At 32.1% G+C, this 27908-nt stretch overlaps 2 protein-coding genes across 5 annotated transcripts in view; one reads left to right on the top strand and one right to left on the bottom strand.

The window, feature by feature from the left end:
• Nucleotides 1–16226, bottom strand: part of LOC134714887 (sodium channel protein 1 brain-like) — a 93459-nt gene extending 77233 nt beyond the window's left edge. For 2 of the 4 annotated variants that reach the window (XM_063576569.1, XM_063576570.1), the window contains exon 1: nucleotides 16088–16226. The gene's annotated coding sequence lies outside the window, so the exon portion shown is untranslated. Of the gene's footprint in view, nucleotides 1–517; nucleotides 1040–5215; nucleotides 5314–16087 lie in introns of those variants that run through there. The other 2 variants (XM_063576567.1, XM_063576566.1) reach the window with 2 other exon arrangements.
• Nucleotides 16227–16430: 204 nt separating this feature from the next.
• The window catches only part of LOC134714890 (molybdopterin synthase catalytic subunit-like), a 37006-nt gene continuing 25528 nt past the window's right edge, over nucleotides 16431–27908 (top strand). The window contains exon 1 of the mRNA XM_063576580.1: nucleotides 16431–16562. The gene's annotated coding sequence lies outside the window, so the exon portion shown is untranslated. The remainder of the gene's footprint in view (nucleotides 16563–27908) is intronic.

Raw genomic sequence — 27908 nt, 5'->3', positions numbered from 1 at the left:
AAAATGTAAATGCCTTTCATAAAATCGTTTTTTTACCTTATTCAAATAGACAAGACTTAAGTACTTTTTGTATTTAATGGTAACTATGAGTTAAGCATTTCAATAATTTCATCGGACAATATTACAGACGGCAAAACACGGAGAGGGGACAAGGGGAAAACTTTCTACCCTAAATGATATAGCAAGGCACCGGTCAAATTTTTAGTTTATAAAACTATATTGTAATACTGATTACAGTAAAATCATCAAAGATTCTGAAAATTACAAATTTGATCGTTTTTCGTTTTTATTTGTGTACCCACTCGCACTGTCATGCTGTAATTATCTGATTGTTTGTTTTGTTTTGTTGTCTATGTTGTTTATGTTTGTCAATATACATTCGTAAACATTCATCCACCCAAGTCAGTAAACTATCAGAAATCTTAATACTTTGAAATACTAAAATTCTATTCCGAATACACCATGAAAAATATTCTAATATATAAATGAAAATATGTAACTTTACACTTTGTCTTACCTTAGTAGTTTAGTTAAGAGAATTAAGTTTATCAAACATGTAATTCCAAGTTCAAAAACATATATACGAATAGGCAAGTATCTTGTCGTTTCTTTAATTTATTATCCCAATCCGAATTACGTAAATCAGAAAAAATATATTTCTAGTAAATATGTGATAATATCCTTTAATATCTCTTTTGTTACGAAAGTCACTGCTTAAAAAACTAATGATTTTTAATGGATTCCAGCACTCAATTCTTATCCCAGGATATTCAGCTATGGAAACTTTTTAACTTTGCCAACGATGACGTCAGTTTAATATATGTATTCCATTGTATAAGAATAATACCATCCGTTATAAATTGATTTCACGGGTGACTGATGATTAAAGACAATTAATAGATAAACTAGTAAGATTGTGTAAAAGAAGACATGGACTTCTGCGAAATTTACTTATGTATTCCACCGCCGACTGTCTCCCGTTTCACTCCTTTTAATCCGACTTTTATAATGGAACGTTTGTTGTTGAGAAAATTAAACTCGACAAATAAATGAAGCTTAAGTATTTTAAATCTGAAAAGATATATTATAGTATATAAAAGTAGTCCCACAATAGTATACGGTCGAATAATTTTGTTCTGTAGGATTTATATGGAATTGAGAGTATTTACCCAATGTTTTGGACACGCCATTTAAAATTGATCACAACTTGTACAAATACCTACATTGGAAGTATAACTAAACAGTTACAAACAAAAATCGTTAAGCTACTATTTAATTTGAAAAAGCAGAACTAATTAAATCGTTATTGAAGTTAAAACTGTCCTATTTAAATATACGAAGGCCCTTGAATTCCATAACTCTTATCGACGAAATTTTATTTTGACGACGTTCTAAAGTCACCATCGAAAAAGATCTCTATGCAGCTTAAACATTCGGCAACACATTACACTATAAACAATGTATCGTAATATTCAGCTATAAATAAACTTGATTTGCTAAATGTCTAATAAATATTGTAATTTTCTTTTCTTTCTATTTACCTTTATTCTTCCCCGGGGAAGAAAACGAAGCATACGCTACATATATCAATGTTGTCAATCCTAAGTCGGGACCATGCTATCATATATCAATGTTGTCAATCCTAAGTCGGGACCATGCTATCATATATCAATGTTGTCAATCCTAAGTCGGGACCATGCTATCATATATCAATGTTGTCAATCCTAAGTCGGGACCATGCTATCATATATCAATGTTGTCAATCCTAAGTCGGGACCATGCTATCATATATCAATGTTGTCAATCCTAAGTCGGGAACATGCTATCATATGATATACAGATATTTTGTTGTCAATCCTAAGTCGGGACCATGCTATCATATGATATACAGATATTTTGTTGTCAATCCTAAGTCGGGACCATGCTATCATATGATATACGCTACATATATCAATGTTGTCAATCCTAAGTCGGGACCATGCTATCATATGATATACAGATATTTTGTAGATCAATGTTGTCAATCCTAAGTCGGGACCATGCTATCATATGCTATACAGGTATTTTGTAGATCAATGTTGTCAATCCTAAGTCGGGACCATGCTATCATATGCTATACAGGTATTTTGTAGATCAATGTTGTCAATCCTAAGTCGGGACCATGCTATCATATGATATACAGATATTTTGTTGTCAATCCTAAGTCGGGACCATGCTATCATATGATATACAGATATTTTGTTGTCAATCCTAAGTCGAGACCATGCTATCATATGATATACAGATATTTTGTTGTCAATCCTAAGTCGGGACCATGCTATCATATGATATACAGATATTTTGTTGTCAATCCTAAGTCGAGACCATGCTATCATATGATATACAGATATTTTGTTGTCAATCCTAAGTCGGGACCATGCTATCATATGATATACAGATATTTTGTAGCCTCACCTTATTCTCCATTCTGTACTTTTTAGTCGTTATTTCTCTATTTTATTTTTTTTCTATTGGAAAAAAAGGGGGGTGGGGTGTAATTCTCTGATCTGTAAACCTAACCAGACCATCATAAATGAGAAAACTGAGCCGAAGTTTCAATTAACGAACTTCGGTATGAACTCTCAATTCATTAAAAAATATTCCAATTGCATAAGTACTGCACAAAGCTGAACTTAACACATTAACGCATGGACGCACTGAAGTTGATATAACCGTACCAAAAAGAGAAAGGACATATTTCCCCTGGAACAGTAACGTCGCTGCTGAAATCCATAATTTATACACGACTTTGAAGTAATAAGGCTTCTGCTCTATGGTTGGGTTGTTGTCGCTTTGGCACATTCCCCATTTCCATTCTCAGTATTATTCATCTGTTTACTGAAAACGATTGATTGGTGTATTGTACGAACGTTCGGCTTGCTGGTCTCGTGCTCGGCTACGATTCGAGCCACGTCTTGGTCAAACCAGACTTTAAACCTATATATATATATAGTTGTTAATTGCTGTGGCATTTGGTCTAAACCTATAGTTGTTGATTGCTGTATCAGTTGTTTCATTGGCAATCATACCATGCACATTTTTTTTACATTTAAAATTGGTATGTTTGCTTCTCCACTAAAGAGGAGACATGAAGAACACTTAGAATAATGTGTCCGATAAATGATATGTCTACATGCCGCACAGACTATGATCTATAGTGTACATGTAGGTGTTATACAAATTAGGGCAAGTATATGGATTAGCTGTATTTGGCAAAACTTTTAAGAATTTTGGTCCTCAATGCTCTTCAACTTCGTACTTTATTTGGCCTTTTTTAACTTTTTTGGATTCGAGCGTCACTGATAAGTCTTTTGTAGACGAAACGCGCGTCTGGCGTATATACTAAATTTAGTCCTGGTATCTATGATGAGTTTATTTATCTCATCAAGAAGATGCATGTTTTTGATAGCAACTCAGAGTTTAAAAGCTATCTAGCATCATAGATATGTCACCAAATTATGGTGTAGTGGTTAGTGCATCGGACTACTAACACAAAGGTTTCTGGTTCGATTCCCGTTTGGGATGAAAATTCCAGGAACTCAATTTTCGGCTCTTTTTGACACCATTTGCGAGTATGGTCTTAAGGAAACGATGATAGTCCGTCTGAAGGGGACGATACATGGCTTACCCGTGTTTAATATAAGTTGCAAAACTTGTTTCTCAATCCACTCTAAATAAATATGTTTAAACTAAATAATACAATGATCAATGTTCGTGCTAACGTAAAATGTTATTTTCGCGACGTCAAACTGTGACATATCGGGAAATGATGCATTATTCGACTGATTTTTATCATTCAAACTGATTTAATTCGAAAACGAGTTCATGGACCCCTATTTTACTTCAAAATTGCCATAATTTGATTGTATAAAAATGGCTCATTTAAAAAAAAAACTTTTTTGTTAAAAGAAATCTCATCATAAGAGCATATTTTGTATATATTGTCAAAAAACGATGATTTTAAGCATTTTCGGATCCGAGAGCTTGAACCCTAGTTCCCAAAATGTTTAGTTACCAAGATTAACAAATGATGATATTGAATCCCTAATCACAAAAGCTTGGATCACTATGAACAGCAAGCCATAAAGGGCCCCAACATGACAAGTGTAAAACCATTCAAACAGGAAAAACAACGGTTTAACTCTATATAAAATTAGTATACTCTATATAAAATAAGAAAAAGACGACAAACGAGAGAATTGATGTACTATGGACTTTTCTACTATGATTATTTTTATATATAGTTTTTGCCAATAAACACATTACAAACAAAACCGAGAAACACGTTTACGCGAAAGAGCACTGACTCTCATTTTTTTTTTATTGACTATAGCCTTATTTAGTTCTTTCCGAAAAACAGTTACTCTAAATAACTAACAAAAAAAAACTAACCATTTTTACAAATCATTTATGGAATACATTTACAACTTCGACACATTGTGAGTTCGTAAAACGTCGCCAAAATTAAAAACTTGAAATCAAGCAGATCAGGCGGAAATTATGTACAAACTAAGAAAAAATTTCAATTAATTGTTTGCTTTGTCGTGAAATGGTCAATACAGTTGCATATATATGCCAATGGAAATCATGCTATAGATGTTAGGGGTTAGGCATTCTGTTTGTGTTAATACAACCATTTTTCTAAAATTTTAATATCAGATAGATTCCCCGTTTAGAAAGTAGTTAAAATAGAAATCGAATGCACTATTTGAACCAAAACAAAGCTAGACTGTAAGGAAAATAAGGATGAATTGATAATACCGTCATAAAATTAAAAGAAATATTGAAAGAAAACAGCCTGGTAACATCTAGGAATCGTCATAACATACTTGAATATAAAACCTAGACAAGACTCTCATTAAATGTCCTCCCCCACACGTCCCTTCTTTTCTAAACATTACGATTTTCAACCTCATTATTTTTTTCTCAATTAAATCAATTCAAAATATGAATATTTTATTAGTTTCAGTTAAATTTCAAATATCAATCAATGCCATTTATAGAATTACCAATTTTTGAAATAGGACACAAAACAGGTTGATTCTAACTATAAAATCACAGTCTGAATAAAATAAAAAGAACTTTTCAGAAACAGCACTTGCCCGAGGAGCAGGACCAACAAAAACCAAGAATCATAACAAACATGTCCATGAAATAAAATAAGATGTCACCTTACCTGGTAATGATAAAATTCCAATACATCTAAAATTTGTAATATTATAAGCTGCATTTTTCTAATTGCACATATACTCCAGAAAGAAATATCTTGTAATCGATTGGTGTATTATCAGGTGAACTTTCTTTTGTATATACCTATATGAATCAATACCTGTCCGATCAATCATGGAGTATTGTTTCAATATAGATTGTCAAAGTGTCAACATCAAACTAACGTGTTTAAAAAGCACAAAACCTCCAAAGCACACACGGTTCAACTCGTCATAGATTTTTTATTCTCGGTTTGGCTTATTTTGTCAGTGTGTGTATCATATGAAATATCTATTTGGGATATCTTTTAAAAAATATTATATCAACTGTACAAAGAAAGATTTTGACTTGAAAATAAATGAGCAGTATTTTCATCATGGGCTGATAAGACGTTTCGTAGCAAAGATGTATAACTGAAAAACTAAAAAATTGGCAGCATAAGAAAAAAAAGTAGAAATAGAAAACCTTTTTTTCTAGGGGATTGGAGTAAAGGATAATATACCCAAGATATTTCGATGTTTCTGTGCTAATTTATTGTACGACCATTTGCAAACTGTAATAGATATACAATATGTCTCCCTGTTAACAGCAGAGTACTTGTCTAATAGATAGATAGTCTTTATTAAAAAAAAATTCTCTGACGAAACATGCGATTACGACTATAATACAGAATTATGTCTGTGCAAGTTCGTTATGACGGTGTTGTATTGACCGATTCGGCTTTTTATACTTTTTATAAAAGCTCAGATGTCAACAGTGACACGAACACTTATGCAGAAATCACATATTACTCACATAAAAAGTATACCATATATTGATAAAAAAATAATAAAAAAAACCTATAATATCTATACATGGACATACTGTTCACACGAACTGCTTATGACAGTGTCACATACGGTTCGATCAAGTACCCTTAAATGTATATTTGTTTACAAATAGATTATGTTTGTAAAACTAACGGCAACTTATTACTCCACACATTCACTTCGCTATATATTCAATCACTTAAAATAGAAAAAAAATTAAAACTTCAAGTGGAAAATAAAGGTACTCATGAAATTATTTAAATTGTGAAATAATCTTGATGTTTCGATATGTTGTCGCCAAGATGGCACTAGGTATGTCAACTTTTTCATTTTAAGGAATAGGTTTGCCTTTAAAACATGCTCGATCACTAAAAGTCGAAATAAAATTCGATAAATAGTCAAATAGATTGTCCAATACAATATGACATTAAAGGACCATTAATACACCATAAAATCGAAAAAGGAAATGGTGAATGTGTCAAAGCGACAACCACCCGACCATAGAGCAGACAACAGCCGAAAGCCACCAATGGGTCTTCAATGTAGCGAGAATTCCCGCACCCGTAGGTGTCCTTCAGCTGGCCCCTAAAAAATATGCATATATACGTGTTTCTCGTTTCTCGTTTTGTTTATATAGATTAGACCGTTGGTTTTCCCGTTTGAATGGTTTGATATTAGTAATTTTGGGGCCCTTCATAGCTTGTTGTTTGGTGTGAGCCAAGCCTGGTGTTGAAGGCCGTACTTTAACCTATAATGGTTTACTTTTTAAATTGTTATTTGGATAGAGAGTTGTCTCATTGGCACTCACACCACATCTTCCTATATCTATCTAGTACAGTGATAATGGACGTCATACTAAATTAAATTATAAACCATACATATATATGTATATATATAGACAAAGACCAAAAAAGTGAAAAAGCATATTTAAACAAAACGCATTTGACTAACATTTAACCCTGCTGACTGCCATTGGCGATTGTCAAATAAAATTAATCACAAGATGTAACAAAATGGATCTTAATATAAATTTAATACTAAACATAAAACAATTAACTTGAAAAAAAAATTGTTAACTAGTGGCTAAGATGTTGTGCCACAAACATAAGGTGTCAATATTGTTTTTGTACACCAGATCCGGATTTCGACAATAAATGTTTCTTCAGTGATGTTAGGGATCGAAACGGTATTAGGAAGGCCATATAAATTGTACCCTCATTTTTAGATAGACTCTTGAACTTTAAAAGTCAATATAGGATGAACGAATCATATAAACCAGGGGGAAAATATGATACAAGCCCAAACGAAAAAATATAAACGAGAATATATAAATGGAATGCCAATGAGACGACTTTCCACGAAAGGTCAAAGATGTGTAAACTTTGAAGTTACATAGGTCACCGGAAAGCCGTGAACACTCAGCAAAACACAAACATTACTTTCGTCTGTCAAATAAATGACAAAGGCAGAACAAATTATTCAAGAGAAAACCAACGAACCACTGTCATTCAATCAATACTAATCGGTATGTTCGAATCATTCATTTTTTTTAGTTACATGTGACGTACATTACGTTCACTGCGATCCAAGACGTCCGTCAGACAAGAACATATCAAACGAGTTAGGAAATATCAAGAAATTGTACGATTCCTTGGAAATACATACATGGAGAAGGTGACAAAGTAACATCTCCATTTCAAAAAGGGAAATTCAGAGGGAACGAAATAATCATCTATTGTCGTATTCTTTTAATTTGTCCTCGTGGAACAGAAAAGAATAGAGAATGAACATGCATGGAGGGTGTCAACTGGTGTCAACGAGACAAACTTCCGACAAAACAGCAGGAAACTGCTCAAGGCCACCAATTCGCCTTCAACGCAGCGAGAAAATCATGCACCCGCGGTGGCGGGTTTCAAATGGTCCCTAAATAATTAATATAAATGTATACTTTTTTGAAAATACTATATCTGTCGGTTTCAAGATAATAAAACTGATTGAAATACAAATAATAAAACTTGTCAATTCTTCGCTTACAAGGATTCATAGCATGTAAAACCTGGACACAGTTTTTTTTTAATCAGATTGCAAGTTAAGGGACGAAAATATGAACTTCTGTCGATGGACAATTTCTATTATATATTAAAAAGACTTATTTGTGGACCTTGAATCTATTTGTTTATCCGTTTAATAAATTGCTTTATATTTCTACACACAAAAAACGGGGTAAACATCGTCGTACAGAGTGGTTAATAAGAAATATAAGAAATTTTAATCTTCACTTTTATTGTTTACAGTTTCGATATAATTATCGTCTTTTCTTTCCTACAAACAAAAACTTGACCAACTAAATGGGTCTTATTTCTTAAAAAATTCTGCAAAGTCAATTTCGCTTGATATTGTTGTGTGTAATGATTGATTGATTGATTGTTGGTTGCTTAACGTCCAGTGGCAAATATTTCATGCATATTCAGGACGAGAGAGAACAAGTTCACAATAAATACTATAGGAAGGTTGATACGATAGAGGCCATCTGGGATGGTGGTCGGGGAAATTTTGACTGCCACTGGAAAATGAGGGTATCTTGGATAGGGACAGAAATTTCGCCTTGCAACAGGCCACCTACGGACCCCTCAAAAGAGTTGTTGCAAGGGTTCTTAACGTGCAAAGAGCGTGGCACTCTCTTTACACGAGGCATCGGATTTAACGTCCACCTTCTGACCGGACGTGACTGCAAACTTGATACATCCCGCACAGCCAAACGGACGCCCCACTTCGGCAAGCGTTTTACTGCCGGTCGGGAGAAGACCAAGTGACCATATTTCTATACCCCAGTCACCCTTGGGGTTTTTGTTGTTGTGTGTAATGCTGACTGCCATAAAACTAAGTACATATATCAGCAAAATACAGATATTTTTACTTCATACATTATTTATCAATCTAGAAGAAGCTTCTGTTAAAGTTTTATTATATTCCATGTATAGGTATGACAATTTACATTTTTTTTTTTAAAACAATGTTATCCGCAAAAGAAACCTTTATCACTGGTCCATGATATAAGTAAAGATCTGTTGAACCCTATATATGATGAACAAGTAGTTCTTGCAAGGATCACATACAACAAATAGTTATCAATTTACTTATAACATGTGAAATGACAAAAAGTAAGACAAACAGTTTTCTAAGGCAGTCGTTAGTCCATAAAAATGAAGTCAACGACATATATATATTGCAACCAAAAAGACATAGGTAAACAAGACAGTTTCATTGCATAGGTTGTGTTTATTCTAAACCCTAAAATATCAGATGAATATAGCATAATAAAGGTATTCATCAAATCTTTGCAGCTCAAAATTAAGATCTAGAATTTTATTGCATTTTGAGATTTTCAAACAATCAAACATGTTCACTTCATATGTGTTACAATAGTGTTTAAAAAAAAGTTCATGTTGCTTGGATGATATTGATAATTGGTGTTTCCACATTTCTGCATTGTTAGCTCTATATTGGTCAGTTTATGGTGGTTGAAGGTAGTGTTTTAGGGGAAAGCTGCATTTCATATAAGTCTATGTAATCATGCATTAACCAATACTAGCAAACACAGATTTTAGCTAAAACTGTCATAATTCTTCAGGTTTTTTTTTATATATAATACATTGTATAATTCTTAAACTTTTCAATGATGAGTCATGCATGAAAAAGGGTTTTTATAAATACATAGAACACAAGAAAAGAGGTTATTTTTCGTCCAGTCTAACACCAGTATCAGAATTAAAGACACTACCAAATTAGAACTCTTACTACCACTTAAAATTCATTTTAATATTTCGATACATATATTGAAAACATAATTTCCCCATGTTACTACAAATGTATGATGTTTTTGTAAATTTTGCCTTAACCCTGTCATATGAATAAAACATATGGACAAATTACTGTTTCATCACGATTTTTTTAAAGATAAAAATGAATACAAGGTATCTTTCTTAATCCCCAATATTCTGTTAGTACAGTTCTTTAATTACATTAATCTGTAATAAGTTCAATTGTACATAGCATTTACTTTATCTTTTCTTAAAGTTTCATAGTTTTTGCGGTTTTTTTTACAAAATTTTAAGCTATCACAAACATGTATATGGTTTTGTATGAATAGGCTGTTTAGTTTACAATTTTTAGATTAATATTAACTATAAGGAATACAACAAGATGATTTTAGGGGTTGGGACGGGGTTGTTGATTTTATGTGCTTTGATGATATGTCGTTCTAAATAGTGACCAATGTAAAGGTGAATAATTAAATGTCCACTCATAATCCAAATTTATGTACTAAGTTTAAGAGATTAATCAGAATAAAGAGTAACAATGGAATAAAATGTAACTAAGAAACAGACATCAACCACTCCAAAATAGTGGACAGTTACATGTAGATTTAGGACAAATATGAAAAAAGGTAGAAACTTACCTTGTTGAATTATTCCGACAATAAGTTAATATATTTTTCTGCAGGGTTTAATCATATGTCGAAGATCTTTAAATCTCTTCCAAAAGGAATATTAAATACTACATTGAATTGCAACCATGCGGCTAAGGTGTTATTTGTTAATGAACCTTTTCAGATCAATGAACAAAGGCATATATTAAATCAAGACGTCACTTGAAATAAAGAAAAGTGACGAAAAGCTGTTATAAGGTGCAAGTGTAACGAGATTGTTGTGACATATTGACTGTTAGGACTTTTCATTATAAGGTACAAGTGTAACGAGATTGATGTGACATATTGACAATTAGAACTTTTCAGAGTACAAAATAAGTTTCTCATAGAAGTGGAATTCTGAGGATCTTAGATAGTTGTTCTGGGTATTAGTTTGTTTTTGTAAGGGCACCATACAGTTACAAAAAAGGAGGGAGGTATTACACCATGTCCATAAAATAAAGTGAATGTTTTTTTTCGCCTTTAACTTAACATTGATAAGATCCATAATGAGATCAAGGTCAGATGATACCTGCCAGACTGACATATACAGCTTACAATCCTTCCATACAACAAATATAGTTGAACTACATTGTATTGCTTATAATTTAAGAAAAAAACCCAGACCAAAACACAAAAACTTAACAATGAACTATGAACCATGAAAATGAGGTCAAGATCGAATAAAAACTACAAAACTCACATCATAAAATATTTTCATACACCAATATAGTTGACCTATTGCATAATTAGAATAAGAAAAGAAAAAAAACATTCAAAAACTTAACTTTGACCACTGAACAATGAAAATTAGGTCAAGGTCAGACAACCCTGTCAGCTGGACATGTACACCTTACATAACCATTCCATAGGTATAGGATGAGGGTTGAGATCTCACAAACATGTTTAACCCCGCCACATTTTTGTGCCTGTCCCAAGTCAGGAGCCTCTGGCCTTTGTAAGTATTGTATTATTTTAATTTTAGTTTCTTGTGTACAATTTGAAAATTAGTATGGCGTTCATTATTACTGAACTAATATATATTTGTTTAGGGGCCAGCTGAAGGACGCCTCCGGGTGCAGGAATTTCTCGCTACATTGAAGACCTGTTGGTGACCTTCTGCTTTTTTTTTCTATTGTCAGGTTGTTGTCTCTTTGACACATTCCCCATTTCCATTCTCAATTTTATTTCATAAAAATATACTAGACCCATTGCTTATACCAACTATAATATCTATAACATAATATGTTAATGAAGATGTACTATATAATTCATAACTACACAAACATTGAAATAAAGACTATAATTGAAATGCATCTTTATTTAAAAAAAAACCTATACAGTAAAAAAAAAGAAAAAAGAGATTCGTTAACTCGTGATACACACAGAAACGTAGACAACAAAATGAGCAGTGCCTTTTCTTATCATAAAAAGTGCCCTGCCCACCTCTGGCACCCTGCCCCTTTTGATTTCTAGCTAGAGCACTATAATAGTGTTCTTCTTTTTATCACAAAAATGGCGTTTTCCATGCATGATCTATACAAAATCTGAAAATTTTGCACAACCCTTACCGTGAAAAAAAGCATGGTGACCCATACTTTTTATTATATTTGATAAAAAGCATATATTATGTAACATGTATACATTGTATAAAGGGTGATGACCTCTGATTAATGTGTTTGATACAATCACTTATCCAAGACCAAAGGGTATTAACTATATTACCATTACATATATAAATCCTTTTTATGTTTAAACTTTAATTTTCCAAAGGTCAAATTTGTAACAGTAATTATACCTAACTATACATGGCTGGAACCTGTCAAATTTAGTAAATAGTTTTATTGGGTACTTGTAATTTTTTACCAAAAAGTTACTCATTTAAAAACAATGATACCTTTTCAGTTTTGTATCTTATTTTTAAAAAGTGCTACAATCTGATGTTCAGTAGTTGTTGTTTGTTGATGTGGTTCATAAGTGTTTCTTGTTTTTTCGTTTTTTTATATAGATTAGATAGATGTTATTTCCGTTTGAATGGTTTTTACACTAGTAATTTTTTGGGGCCCATTGTAGCCCACTGTTCAGTCTGAGCCAAGACCATACCTTGGCACTCATACCACATCTTCCTATATCTATATAGGATAATTAATGTATTACTGTTATTTTTCCATGTTTATAAATACAATGTATATAATTATAAACAGGTCTTATTTTTTTAATTTGAACTGAAAAATTATCCATGAATTCCTTGTTGCAATCTTTAAAGGAGGTTTAGATGTGGCAATGAAACTTGAAAAACTAATGAAATTATTATAATCCAAAGATAGAATATATTCAATTTTCTTGACTAAAATTGAAGCAGTTCTATTTAGGGTTAGAAAAATTCTTCTGAATCAAGTTACATAAAACTACATATGTCGTTCATTGTTAAGAATGATACACCATATTAGACTCATCTCCCATGTAATGGCTGCCTGTGATAAGACTTACAGAATGTACCAGGTCTGTAGGCATTGTCATTAAAATGACAACAAATATGGAATTACAGACCCAAATGGCTACATTTGAAAAGACTACTGATTATCAGGTTATCTGCATAATTATATTATTATATTGTAAAATATTAGCTGTGAGTCACAATATGAAGCTTTATGTTGAGTGAGGGTTGCAAAAGAGTTCAAAAAGTCTTCATATTATGTCCAGCAGTTGATAAATTACAATATATTATATATTTCATGAATCATGTATAATATGATGGAAATATGATTATATGAAAATATAACAAAATATTTTTGTGCAGTTTGCAGTGTTTTTCTTTACTTCACCAGCAAACTGGATGGGACTTGAGAAGTTTTGAACAAACTTATTTACATTGTCATTGGTTCATTCATCATGCTCATTATTTGACAGGGTTAAGGTATTTGATGTCAAGAAGCAGTAATATGCAGTTTTTATAGAGCTGAGCAGAGTGATCAATACAGACAGTGGGAACACTCATAAATCCCCTTAGAACATCTAATCTCTGTGCATAAATATACTGATTGACCTTATTTGTTCTTTTATTAAAAATAAAAAGAAACAAATGCTTGGTTAAAAACCTAGGTAAAATGGTTCTTCAGGACTGTAATTAAAACTGTACAATAGCATACATGATATTAGATTTAACAGGTCAGGCACATTGCAAAAGATAATGACTTTAATAGTATATGTATATTAATAATAGGGTTTTATGATATTGTAACATTTGAATAAAAACATTTTTTTTCTGGCAAGCATGAACATTTTGAGTATAAACATTATAAACTATTTTTATTTTTGGGGGCTAATTTATATAAATTTGCAAAGACTGTCATATTAAATAAACCCTGTTTCTGACCAGCTTTCAAGATCAAACACAATACTAAGAGGTAAATATATAGACAAGTACAATTTTAATTTGGCGTGATAGGTGTTTTAATATATTGGATAGTAACTGAACAGCATGCATTTATGTCAACTTTTACATTTCTATTGTGATGCCAATGTTGCAATGCTTTAGCAAACCACCCATTATCTTTTTTTTTATAGCAGTCTATTCTTTAAAGTTTCCAGTTTTACATGTCCATCAGTCATGCATGAAACTTGGTCAATTAAAGAAACATTATAAAAGGGAATTAATCAGGATTCAAGGCCAATGTTTCTGGTACTTATTTTTTTATTTTTGTCCAATTTGCTCTTTTATTTGTAAATTAGCCCCCCTCCCCAACTCCTTATTCTGTTTGTTCTTTTAACCCATTTTTCTCTTTTAAAATTTGGTCTATTAACATGTCACGTATCCTCTATTTTTTAAACATCTTTTAGGCCTAATTTATATTTGACTATTTCATAATACAATAAAAATGGTTTCAGAAGGCCGTACAGTGACCTATAGTTGTTAATCTTTGTGTCATTTTGGTCTTTTGTGGATAGTTGTCTCATTGGCAATCATACCACATCTTCTTTTTTATAATTTCAGAAACTGATTTGAGTTCTGTTTACCTAATTTTCTCACATGATTACCAAGTTTCCAGTGGACCCAGTTAGATCATAAGATTGAACAAATATATGTTTACATACATGTACATATGTATTCATACAAATAAAAAAAGTGTTCTGCTTGAATGCTACATATAACTTGTGGTTAGGCAGACAAACAGTGGACCATATTCATGAATTGATAATGGTCACCTTGAGTTTTTTTCGGCTAAAATACTAAATAGCAAAATTCCATGAAGATTCCTTTAGAAAATGCACTATTTCAGAGTTACCTCCCCTTAAAATGCCAATTTAAAAATATTAAAGCTCAAACAGAACTAATCAATACTTGTACAAATATAAATATTTACAAGTTATAATCTTATAAAATTGTTCTTCTAAATGGAAATTCACATATAAATAGTAATCTGCATTTCTGCATCAAATTTGGCCAACTTGATTGAAAATCAGTCAATTTCACAAAAAAACTTAAGACTAAGATTCGTCTTCAGTCATGAACAAATCCGTATACTAACGATAAATCTTAGTCGTGACTTTTTTTGTGAAATGGACTCCTGGACCTTAGATTCTCTGTTTTTTACAATCCAAGATGGCGAAAGACACCCATACCACCTTAAACAGTTAAATAAGGGATCCTGTTCTAGAAAAAAGTTTGTTTAAAAAAAAGACCCTGTTTTCACCAACAGGACATGAAAAAGTGACGTTCTAACCAGCAAGGCATGAAAAGTTATCCTGTTTTGTGGCACACTCATACCACTAAAATATAATATGAAGTAACCCCCTGGCCCAGGGGATAAATATAGCCAAACTAATGGAAAGAAGTGCAACCTGAACTTGGGTTTAAATTTCAAACATTTTAAATAGGAAAAATGATAAGCTCACTATTGTCTTCAAATAGTCAAGAGATACCAACATGACCTCACATCTAACTTATACTATACTATAGTAAGGTGCCATTCAATGTGGGTCTCATTGGGGTCTAAGGCTTACACTCTAAGTGTGACGCAGGATTGCCGATTTTATGTAAGCGTGACACATGAAAGTCAAGTTATTGTGTCGTGAAAACGGGAAATGAGGTCTAGCAGGACCCAGGAAAGGACAAAAAAATGAGAATCGCTTACGTACATAGTGTAAGCGGGTTACAGGAATCCAACAAAACAGTAAGCACTCTGGGATCGGAACCCCCCCATAAAACCCCCTTCAATTTTATTAAATTTATTGGAATTTATTATCCTGTAGATGGAAAGAGTTTATAAATACATCATGTACATTGAACCACCAAAATGGCATTCAATACATTTTCACTGATTCTTTTTTGAAAAATATATGAGAAAGAGTAGAAACTAGAGTAAAGTCTTGGAGTGTCACTGTTTCAGTGTTTGTGTGAATGTTCTTTTTTTCGTGTTTCGAATTTGCCGCCTCACGAAATTAAAAACAGATAGAAGTGGAAAACGAATTTGTTGTCATTAAAATTATATTAATGGAATGTACATCTGAAGAGATTTTTTTACATGCAAAAGTCCATTGTAAATGAAATATGTTTTCTTACCATATGATTCTAAAAAAAAGAAGTTGAAGAGAATTATTTTGCGTCAGGGTACCAGCTGCTTCTAAGGAAGTCGAATTATGCACTTGCGCAATGTAGAACTTTTTTCTCCGTTCATCAAAACGCTTTTAACGATTGGAAGTTATATTTGCATTAGAAAGCATTTTCACGATTTTATTTGTCCACATGGCTGAGCAAAACAGTGTCTTTGTAAATGTAAAATTATCTCAAGTGTTGCAAATTTAAGAAATGTCATTTTAAAAGAAAGACATATTTTCTGTACAAATTGTTCAAAAATCGAAACACATGTACTGTCTTCCCTGTAGTATTTTTCAAAACGTAGAATTTGTACATTTTGGTTAATTTTGGTTGTCCTAGAAAATGACCTTTAAAAAATCTTAATGATATGAGACCCTTATATAAAAGCTAGCACAACTGGGAAATCATAGATAACATATTGTCTCTATGGCATAGTAAGGTATACGTCTGTAAGGGAGCTACCTAACAACATAAATAGAGCAATTAACATCAGTTTGAACAGATATGTAGAAAATTACTATACCTTTGATGCTGTAATATAAGGCAGGCATTAACGAGGGAGGGTAGGAGGGGTCTTGATCCCGAAATTCTGAGTTTAAAAACACAAAATCCCGGGCTTAAAAACACGAAATCCGGAGGTCCCGAAATTCGAAAAAGAAATACTCCCAGATCCCGAAAGGGTCAATCCCGAAATCCCGAGCTTAAAAACAGTTGATCCCGGAGTCCCAAGAAAGGTCCTATCCACCCTCATTTACTGAGGGGGAATGGGAGGGGTCCTGATCCTGAAATCACAGACTTAAAAACACAAAATCCTAAGGTCCCGAAATTTGAATAAAGACTTCCTGGATCCCGAAAGGGTCAATCCTGAAAATTATCCAGATCTGAAAAACACCTGATCCCGTAGTCCGGATAAAGGTCCTATCCCCCCCTCTTAACTGTGAATGGGGACAAAGTTTGTATGAATTATTTTTGTTGTAACTGAAATATTTGTTAAAAAAAAGAAACAGAAATACCATATCGTTTCAAATAAGGCTCTTCACGGTTAGTTCTGCCTTATTGGATAGGGGGCAGATTTTCAGGAAAGAGGTGGTCAAAGTATGAAAGTGTGGGAAATCCTATGAATGTTTCTAAGCAACTGCTCTGTATAAATGATGTGTTCCTGTATTTTCCCCACTATTTTTACCTCCATTATGAAAATCTGCCCCTATCCAATAATGGCCGAACTAACCATTGGGGAGCCCTATTTTGGTTCTGTTGTTAGGGATTTAACTTGTGACGTTATTTAAGTTATGACTTCATGTTCAATGTAAAAAAAATGTAAAAAGAAACGCAATGCATCATGTTCCTATATATTTTACTAGACTACTCAGAGTCTCACAACAACAAGACTGGAAGAAGGATGTAGATTTCTGTGTTTTGCACAAATGCAGGATATAAAAAAAAGCGACAAAAAAAAAATTTGAACGATTTTGAGTTCATTAGTACATGTAGAAGTACAATGAAAGTTTTCCCGATTTAAAAAAAAATATATTTTTTTATTGCTTTTTCTACTGTAATGAGGAACTTTGTTTATTATTTAACGGTATTAGGTCGTTCCTGCCCCAAACTGAAGCAGCCACAAGTCTATCCGGTCATTTGGGATACTCCCACTCAGGGGACCCAAAGGGTATCCTGTCCACAAGTACCTGTGATCTATATTGACCTCGGTAGATTACATGTACGTGACAAATCGGAAAATGAAAGAAATGGAGTTTGTGAACGGTACACTTACAGCACTATAATTGTTTTTTTTTATAATGATACCCAATAATCTTGAAAACTTGTAATGAAGAAACTCATACATGTACATGTAGATACCAGGATTCAAATTTTGTACTTGCACCAGACACGCTTTTCGTCTAAAAAAGATTAATGACGCTCCAATAAAAACAGTAAAAAAAGGCCAAATGAAGTTGAAGAGCATTGAAGAGCAAATATACCTTAAAGTTTTACCAAATACAGCTAAGACATCTATTCCTGAGGTAGAAAAGCCTTGGTATTTTAAATATGAATTCAAAGGGTTTTTTTTGTAAACATTATCAACATAGTTGTTTTATACTTTTAATGAAAATATTAGTCAAATCCAACTATATGTTATATTTTGTCCCTTTATACTTTTGTATAATATGAGAGGTGGACATCATCTGGCATCCTATGAACATATTCCCCATTTATTTTATTTAAATTTAATTTTTTAAAACATAGGAAATCGAATTAACACAATTACAAAAATGAGCATTTATTCACTGACACTTAGCTATTAACACTTTACTCTGGAATGACCCCTTTTGATGAAATCGCAAATATAGTAAAGCCACAGGGTATGTGTATTTTAGACATACTACTTCAGTGCCATCAGTTGAGGGTAATTAATTATCACCTGACACAAATTTTTGTTTCAATTTTATGACAAAATATTAGCTACAAATGTAAATTCCCAACAACAAAAATCAAATTTGGTGTCATATATATTTATCATATATGGTTTATAGAATGTGCAACATTGCAGCTTAGAATTTGACATGTCTATCTTCCATATTGAGGCCAAATTCCTCTTAATTTTTTTTCTTTAGACTACATAAACAAAGCCCTCATACAGCTTTTTTTCTTGTCAAAAAAAATGAAATAGATATAACTCTAACTTTTAACACGTTGTGAATCCCAATATATCATATACCTAAGCAGGTTTCAAGTTGAAACATAAAAAAATATGAATAAACTCATAAACCATCTAAATGTTAAAAACAAACAGTGTATTCACTTTACAGTCATGTCAGGCAGTCATGTCAGACAGTCATGTCAGGCAGTCATGTCAGGCAGTCATGTCAGTGTTTAGTTCTTTAAGTCTCATCATTCAACTGAATTGTTTTTTCTGTGAATTATTTACAAAAAACAAATCAAAATGTTCACAGTTTTTTAATGTCAGCAGATTGTAAATATCTCAGTTTGTTCAAATTGATATTTTACTGTAATGTGTTCTTAATTTAGACCTGCATTGAGCATTTTTTGGAATACAATTTCAAAAATAAAGAATTCAATAAAAGTTAGAACAAATTTAAAATAAAACATATAATATCAACATAGAAATTGCTATTTACCAAATATTTACAAATCATTAATAAAAGATTGATATTTACTTATTAGCTTTTTTGTAAACACTGGAATAACAATTAATAGTTTTAGAATATAGCATCATTATTCTCTATGCCTTCCTATCTTTGTAGACAGTGACATAATATTTTGTTAGTACAAAAAAAGTATAAAAGTCCCAGTTTTAGACATGAAAAAGAATAATGACTATTATCGATTTTTGTTTTATAATTGTTGATTGTTTACAAAATTTGTTTTATAGTTTTACACCCACTAGAAAATGACCCTAAGTTAATAGATAGTTTCATTCAAACATATCCTATATATATATCTATTGTTTAAAACCTTGTACTTTGTTCACCACAAATCAGATACAACAATATTTCAAATATACCTTTTCTGTGGAATAATATAGTGTTATTAAAGATAATTATTGTGGTTTTAAAATTTAAACAAATATGTTGGTTCAAAGGTGTCAACAATCTTTTTGCTAGCAACTGATATTTCCACTTTGTCACAGTGCCACTGTAGCCACTATATAGTCTGAAGCCCTGGACTAGTAAATATTTGCAAAACTTTGTTTAGAAACATAAGAAAAATGTTGGATTATTGGTCTTCTGACTAATAGTAGGAAAATATTTTGGTGCACACTGGATAATCAAGGAGTAAAAATAATTTGGCTTACTGTTGAAATTGACATTCACTCCATCCTTATTGTGTTCATTTAAAAATTTCATACCAATAAAAAAAGAAAAGAAAAATGTCTCATGCTATATCAAGTTTCAAGTTTTATTAAATCAGGAAAATCAATACAAGTATAATGATGTCTTCCCCCACATTAACATGATATTACATCACATGAATAAATATATATTATGTATGACAAAATATCAAATCAAGATTAAATGAATAAAATTACAAAGATTCAAAGCATAATTGTATGTAATGGCATATATTTTTTGTATCATCAATATTGTGTGGGTTAAGTAAACTAATAATGGTTTCCATAACTTTTTCAGGGCACAGATCTTGTGAATTAAAATTTAGTTTATTCAATAGTTGTTTTCTATAATTTTCAAATTTTTTGCAATAAATAAGGAAATGTTTTTCATCTTCTATTTGATTGCAGTTAGAGCATATTCTGTTTTCTCTCGTAATTTTTGGTCTGAAATATCTACCCTTTTCAATCAAAAGAGGGTGGGAACTAATTCTTAATTTTGTAAGATTTCTTGTTATATTAGGATAACATAGATAATTTTGCAATTTAAATTCTTCTGAATAAATATTGGCATAGAAATGTAATTTATTGTCTTGTTCAATTGAACGTAATTTTTCTAGATTATGCAAAGTGTTATTAGAATGTTGGTTATTAATATTTTCCTTTAAGTTCTTTAAATTGAGATTGTTGTCTGTTAAATTATATTTTTCAATAGAGTTAGAGATAAATTTGTGCCAAGATCTGTGTCCATCAGTATATAATGAATGATCTAATTTATATGTTTCACTAAGCAAACTGTCAGATGGAAGCTGTTTAAGTCGATCATAATATTTAAGGGCTAGGGTTAGTATATGATTCAAAGTAGGTTGTCTTCCTAATTCACACTTCACTGCCATATTTGAACTTCTCTTGTGAACTCCTAAAATATTTTTACAAAATTTATTATGAATTTTTTCAAAAGGTAATTTATCAATATTTGAGTCTTTTATATTGTAGTCACTAATCCATATTTCAGATCCATAAGTACTTACAATGACTTATGGGTTTTATAAGAGTATCAAAAAATTTTAATTTTAGTTTATGATCTATAGTATTGAATCCAAATGTCTTAGACTGCAGAGAAAAAAGTGCCTTTAGGCTTTGTTTGTATAAGTGTTCTGCAGCATGTTTAAAATTTCCATTAAAGTAAATGATAATACCCAGATATTTATATTTCTCAACAATTTCAATTTCTTTGTTATCATAAAAAAAATTATAATTTTTTTTTAAATCTTTTTTACCTTTACTGAAGATCATAATTTTTGTTTTATTTAAATTGACATTTAGCTTCCATCTATCACAGTATGTTTTTAGAGAATTTAAACAGGATTGAAGACCTTCTTTGCTTTCAGATAGTAACAGTAAATCGTCAGCATATAATAAGCAATTCATTCTAGTGTCTATAAGCTGCACCGGAAAACATGATTCTTGGGGAAAAATTGAATCAATGTCATTGACATATATATTAAATAAGAGGGGGCTTAAGCCATCACCTTGTCGCACACCTTTTCCTAATTTAGATGGCTCAGTAATAGTGTTATCTTTTTTTACAACAAATTTTGCATTATTATACATATGGTGAAGTAATTGGAAAAAATGTCCTTTAACTCCCAGTTTTAAAAGTTTTTCAAATAATCCATCATGCCAAATTGAATCAAATGCCTTGGAAAAATCTACAAAACAGGCATATATCTGTTTTTTATTTTTAAAGATATATTTGTTTAGTATTGTCTTTATTGTAAATATATGATCAGTTGTACGGTAATCTGGTCTGAATCCAGCTTGAAATTTGTTATATAGATTATGATCATCTATTGGTATCCATTAAGTCTAGTTTGTAATAAGGAAGTGAAAAGTTTTCCGAAGCAGCTTGTTAGACCTAGGCATCTGTAATTATCACAACAATTAATATCACCATTTTTATGTATAAATGTGGTACATGAGATATTCCAGCAATCTGGAAATACACCCGATGACAAAATCCTATTAAATAAATTGACAAAGGAAGGTAATAACTTATTTTTACCATATTTTATAAATTCGTTAGGAATCAGATCAATGCCTGGTTGTTTATTGTTATTTAACTTATGAATACCTTTACGGACCTCTCCACAAGTAAAGGGAAAATCTAGAGGGCCTGTATCTGAAAAATCTTGAGCTGTAGGTATAAAATTTGGGTTTTCATGTTTATCTGCTGCATATAAGTCTTTCATATATTTGTGCCAATCAGAGATACTAATTGGATTAGTTTTAACAGTATTATTTTTTAATTTATCAATAGTTTCCCAAAACAATTTTGGATTATTTTCATGTAGAGTATCAAGTTTTGCAACTAAATCGTTGACAAACTTTTGTCTTGCTAATTTCAAAGATTTGTTATATTCTTTGCGAAGTCTATGAAAATTACTTCGTATATATGCATTATTTGGATACTGTTGCATTTTCTTGCCTAAATTGCGAAGTTCTTTTTTCATAATAAAACAATTACCATTATACCAGTTATGCTTCTTTTTCTTTTTGAATAATTTGAATTTAAAAGATTTCTTTGCAGCTTTAATCATGATATTAGTTCAATGTTCAGTTAAAGTATTAATATCTTTTTCTGGATCATTGACTTGGAGGAGAAAAGATTGAATATCTTTCTCATCATCATTTTCTAGCAGAGATATGTGTCACCGAGGGCCAGTGTGGCATGCTTTTTGCTAGGGGGGACTAACTGTGCATGCTCGACCCAAGGGACAGGGGGTCAGTCCATAAATAGACTTACTACAGACAAGTGGCAAAGTTAATACTCTAAAACGTTTAACAATTTAATAAATAACAATATATGCCAAAGATAATTCCAAATAATTAAAACAAATGCACTAAAGAATTTAAATGTCACTGTTCGTAAGAATTGTCTAATCACTGTTGTATAATCACTAGCTGGAATTGTTCGAAATGCACTTGTAAGATGAAATTGTCCAAATAGTTATATTCCTAAGTTAGAACTTGCTCCAGGGTTGAAGGTCTTGATCCGATGAGTTGTTGGTCTTTCCTTTGTTGTCGGGTTGATGGCATTTCAATGTTTCAGATGATCGCTAGGCAATCTGTTGTTACTGATCGTTGAATAACCAAGACTGGAACAAGACGGTACTCTGCAGGATCACTCCAACTCCTTCGCGCTTCTAACTGTTGTAACGGTGACTGTGACTTAGTGCCGTATTAGAATTTCTACGAACTATTTATACCAAAACTGAAAAGATCTCAATGTGACAAGTAAATTCCTAATTGATTAGAGTTATAACATGAAATGATAAAGTAAAAATATGAATAGTAAATTAATTAAAGATTACAATTAAAGGATTAGAATGAGTTATCAAATGACATCTGTCTGCCTAATTAACAAATTGAACAATTACTGTAATTCTCAAAAACATATGTGACATATTCAAATATTTCTAATTAGTTTGAAGGTAATTAAATTAAGATAAGTTCAATGAAAATTAAAATAAGAAAACTGTAAATAAATATAATCCTTATGAAAAACAATCTTTTGATTACAAACTTATTCAAGATTAAAAATTAAAATATGAAATTAGAAAAATGATAAAATTACTAAAAATAGTTTTAAAAACCTGAAAGGGAAAATGCACCTATGACATATTCCCCCCCGCTCTAAAATGTTTGTCCTCAAACATTATATTTATATCTATTCTATCAATGAACATAAAGATATGCAAGCAAAATGACATGTATAAATATGAAATCAAAGTCTTTTAACTTTGCGAAACTCAATTTTTTAAAAGGTTTGAAAATAATTTGTAAGTACTAAAATAAGTTCATCAGGCTTACTTAGTACATGATCAATTACAAAGTCTAGTTGATGAGACCATACTTTATAATGATCAACCAAAAGAAAAAATACTAAATTGACCAATACAAAACTAGACTTGTTGATATAATTTATATATCTGGTAACTATGTACATGGACGTCCAACAATAAATTGATTGTTTACCTGAATTATATACATAAGACATTTGAAAAAGAAAAAATATATATATACATATATCTTAAGGATTGACTTGTGGTCTTCTAAATGAAATTAGACTGACTGATCCACAGTCCCTAAACACACAATGAGGAGATTTGACCTCTGTTACTAAAAAAAATATACAATGAGGAGCTTATCTCCGATACTAAAAACAATGAGGAGCTGATCTCCGATACTAAAAACAATGAGGAGCATATCTCCGGTACAATATACAAATGAGGAGCTGATCTCCGGTACTTAAAACAATGAGGAGCTAATCTCCGACAAATTACACTGAGGAGCTGATCTCCGATACAAATAATACCCATTACTGAAGGTTATTACCTTTTAAGACATATCAAAGTTGATCTACACATATTACCAATCAATACTTATTTCACTATTATATTGATTTTCAAGTTTATTTAAAAAGGTGTCCATTAATCCATTAGGAGTATCGGCCATTAGTGCCCATTCTGGAGGTATATTCATGTTTTTGTAACTTATAAGGAACTCATCCTTGCCATTTTTGTTGATACACGCTTCAAAAATTGTTTCTGTTGTTGGTCCTGTAATGAAGGGTTTCTTGTCTCCATATTTAAACTTGTGTTTCATGTATTGCATACGTAGTTCATGCCTATGAATTTTAAATGCTTCTTTTCTTGTTTCTATGAATGTAGCTGCATGATCTTTAGCCATTGTCATTGGTTGCCATGCCTGTTTGTTGTGGTGTTGTACCAAAAAATACGCTTCTTGATGAAAAAGTCTGACAGAAATTAATTTTTCCTTATCACAGTTGTTGATTGAATTTATATCAGTTTCTAATTCTGTTTGAGTTGCTGAATCTTTGGTAATCTTTGTCTGAGCAATATGATTAACATTTTCATCTGGCTTATTGAAGAATTTGTGTTTTTGAAGTGGACGTTTTCTCTTTTTTCCACCCATAGTACGTTTTGCATGAAATTCTCTAACTAACCTGCATGGAATTTTGCATGTGAAATACCAATCTGTTTTTCTGGTCTTTTCTGTAAACTTAAGTTTGTAGTACAAAGTGCCATTTCCTCTTGCAGATGATATAATACAATCTATTTCATTTTCACTGAATGGTTTGCAGTTCCCGCGGTCACAATCTTTACATGATGGCCTTGTGTCTTTTATTGGTGCATTATTTCCTCTGACTAAAGTTGGTTGAGTATCTGGGACATTGTTATTATCTTGATTTTCTGGTTGATCTACCTGTTCATTGTTCCTCTCTGTTCGATCTTCTTGAATTTGCTGATTGTTGTTGTTGGGTTGAGGTATAGGAAGGTCTGGTTGGTCATCTAGTTCATCAGGATCATGCTCATCCATGTTGTTTTCCATATCATTCGGAATATTGGTAGGTCTCGCTTCTGGATCATGATATGGTTTTAGTCTTTGTGCATTAACCAAGGATTTTACTTCTTTGTTTGTTGCACAGTTCCTTAATTTATAGGTGTGATGTGGACCAAATCTGGTGATATAGTATGGACCAACCCACTTACGGTGTAGTTTTGGAGCTTTACCAACTGGAACTTTTGTGCAGTATAGCCAAACACGTTGTGCTGGTCTAAATTCTGGATCTTTTGTTCTTTTGTCATAATTTTGTTTATATTTTTGTTGCGCAAGTTCAATGTTCTTTGCAGCTATTGTTCTAGTTGTTTCTAAATTTTGAAGAATTCTGGCCAAAAATATCTTATTATCCTGTGTTAAATGATCCTTTGGTACTAATGAAGTGTCTATTGGTAATGACATCTCCCTTCCATACAATAAGAAAAATGGGGAATAGTCTGTTGATTGAGTGGCTGGTGTTGCTCGATATGCCATCATAATTCCTGGTAAGTAATCAATCCAATCATCTTGCATGTCTTTAGTATAAGCACGGAAAGCTTGTAGTATAACAGAGTTCATACGTTCTACGGATCCATTTGTCTGTGGGTGGTATGAGCTGGTCAAATGTCTAGTGATGTTAAATAGTTCTGATAAAGCTTTTACAATATTTGAGACAAATGTTTTTCCACGATCTGATATTAATATACGAGGTGCGCCGTAACGTGTAATGATCTCTTTGTATAAAACGTTTGCAACTTCTTTTGCTTCTTGAGTTCGAAGAGGGAATGCCTCACACCATTTTGAATAACTGTCCACTACTAATAAAATATGTTTGAATTTGTCCTTTGTTGTTGGTAGACCACTTAATATGTCTATATGCCATCTCTGAAAAACATCATGAGTTTGCTGCGGTTGCAAAGGAGGAGGTCTTGCATTAAAAGCACGCTTTGATTGTTGACAAGTTTCACAAGTTTTGACATATGTGTTGATATCACTATACATAGATTGCCAAAAGTACTTATTACGGAGAGCTGCATATGTCCTTTCAAATCCCTGATGTCCACCTCCAGTAATACAATCGTGATAGGACTTAAGTAGGTCATCCCGCAAAACCTTTGGTACAGCAATTTGTTTGACAAGCCTTTCATCTTGTGGAACCTTTTTGCAACGTTTGGAGTAGAAGTGCTTCAAAATGCCATCTTCTACTTCATAGTTATATGATTCTGCGACAATAGTCCTTGCCTTTGCTGGGTCTACGGGTACTTGTCCAAACTGTTTGTACTGGATGATGTCAGTTAAATCAGGACACCTCTGTTGCTCTGTTGCTAAATTTGGAAGCACAATGTTATTAATCCCTTGAATATGCTGAATGCTGTTCAAACTAGAAATGATTGAATCCACATTTTCACCTCCATAAAATAATGTTGCTTCTGTGTATTCCTTTTGACTATCACTTATTGAATACAAATGTTCTGATAACTCACTTGAATGTTCTGGTTCTGTGTTTGGATGATCTTGACGAGACAGAAAGTCTGCTGGGTTCTTATTTCCTGAACGATGCTGAATTTTGAAGTTGTAGGCTTGAAGGAGAAGGCTCCATCTACCTAAACGTCCATTGCAATCTTTGATCTTCTGAAGATATTTCACTGAAACATTGTCTGTAATGACAAGAAATTCCTGATTTGCTAAATAGTGTCTAAAATGCTGAATTCCTTCAACTAGTGCTAATGCCTCTTTGTCTGTTATGTGCCACTTCAATTCTGAGCCTCTTAATGTTCTTCCACCATAAGCGATAACATGTTCTTTTTCATCTTGAATTTGACTTAATATGTAACCCATTGAATGTTCTGACGCGTCTGTTGATAAAATAAAAGGTTTGTCCATTTTTGGAAATGTTAGAATTGGAGCTGTGATCAGATTGTTTTTAAGGAACTCAAATGCAGTTTGGCAGTCCTGAGTCCATTTGAATCTCTGGTTTTTCTTTAACAATGATGTTAGTGGTGATGCAATTTTTGCATAGTCCTTAACAAATTTTCTGTAGAAATTAGCCATTCCTAGAAAGCTTTTCACTTGCTTTACACTAGCTGGTCTTGGAAAGTTTTTCACTTTGTCAACATTTTCTGGATTAACACGAATTCCATCTTTGGAAATTATATGTCCTAAATATTTCACAGTTTTTGTTCCAAATTTACACTTTTCTGGATTCAATTTCAATTTAGCCGCCCGGAGATTTGTAAATACTAATTTAAGATGATGTAAATGTTCCTCAAAAGTTTTTGAAAATATCAAAATGTCATCAATATACACTAATGCAATCTTGAAGTTAAGGTCCTTGAGCACTTTTGTCATGAGGCATTGAAATGTCATTGGAGAATTCATCATTCCAAATGGTAGACGATTGAATTCATACACTCCTTTATGTGTTATGAATGCACTTTTGTGTTTGGTTGCTGGATCTAGTGGGACCTGCCAAAAACCTGACTTTAAATCGAGCGTTGAGAATATTTCAGCTTGCGAGTCTGCTAGAGTGTCGAA

The sequence above is a fragment of the Mytilus trossulus genome, chromosome 4 (genome assembly GCF_036588685.1).
Source record: "Mytilus trossulus isolate FHL-02 chromosome 4, PNRI_Mtr1.1.1.hap1, whole genome shotgun sequence".
NCBI classification, from domain to species: Eukaryota; Metazoa; Mollusca; class Bivalvia; order Mytilida; family Mytilidae; genus Mytilus; species Mytilus trossulus.
Note: the sequence above shows the minus strand (reverse complement) of the source record. Positions and strands in the feature narration are given on the sequence as shown.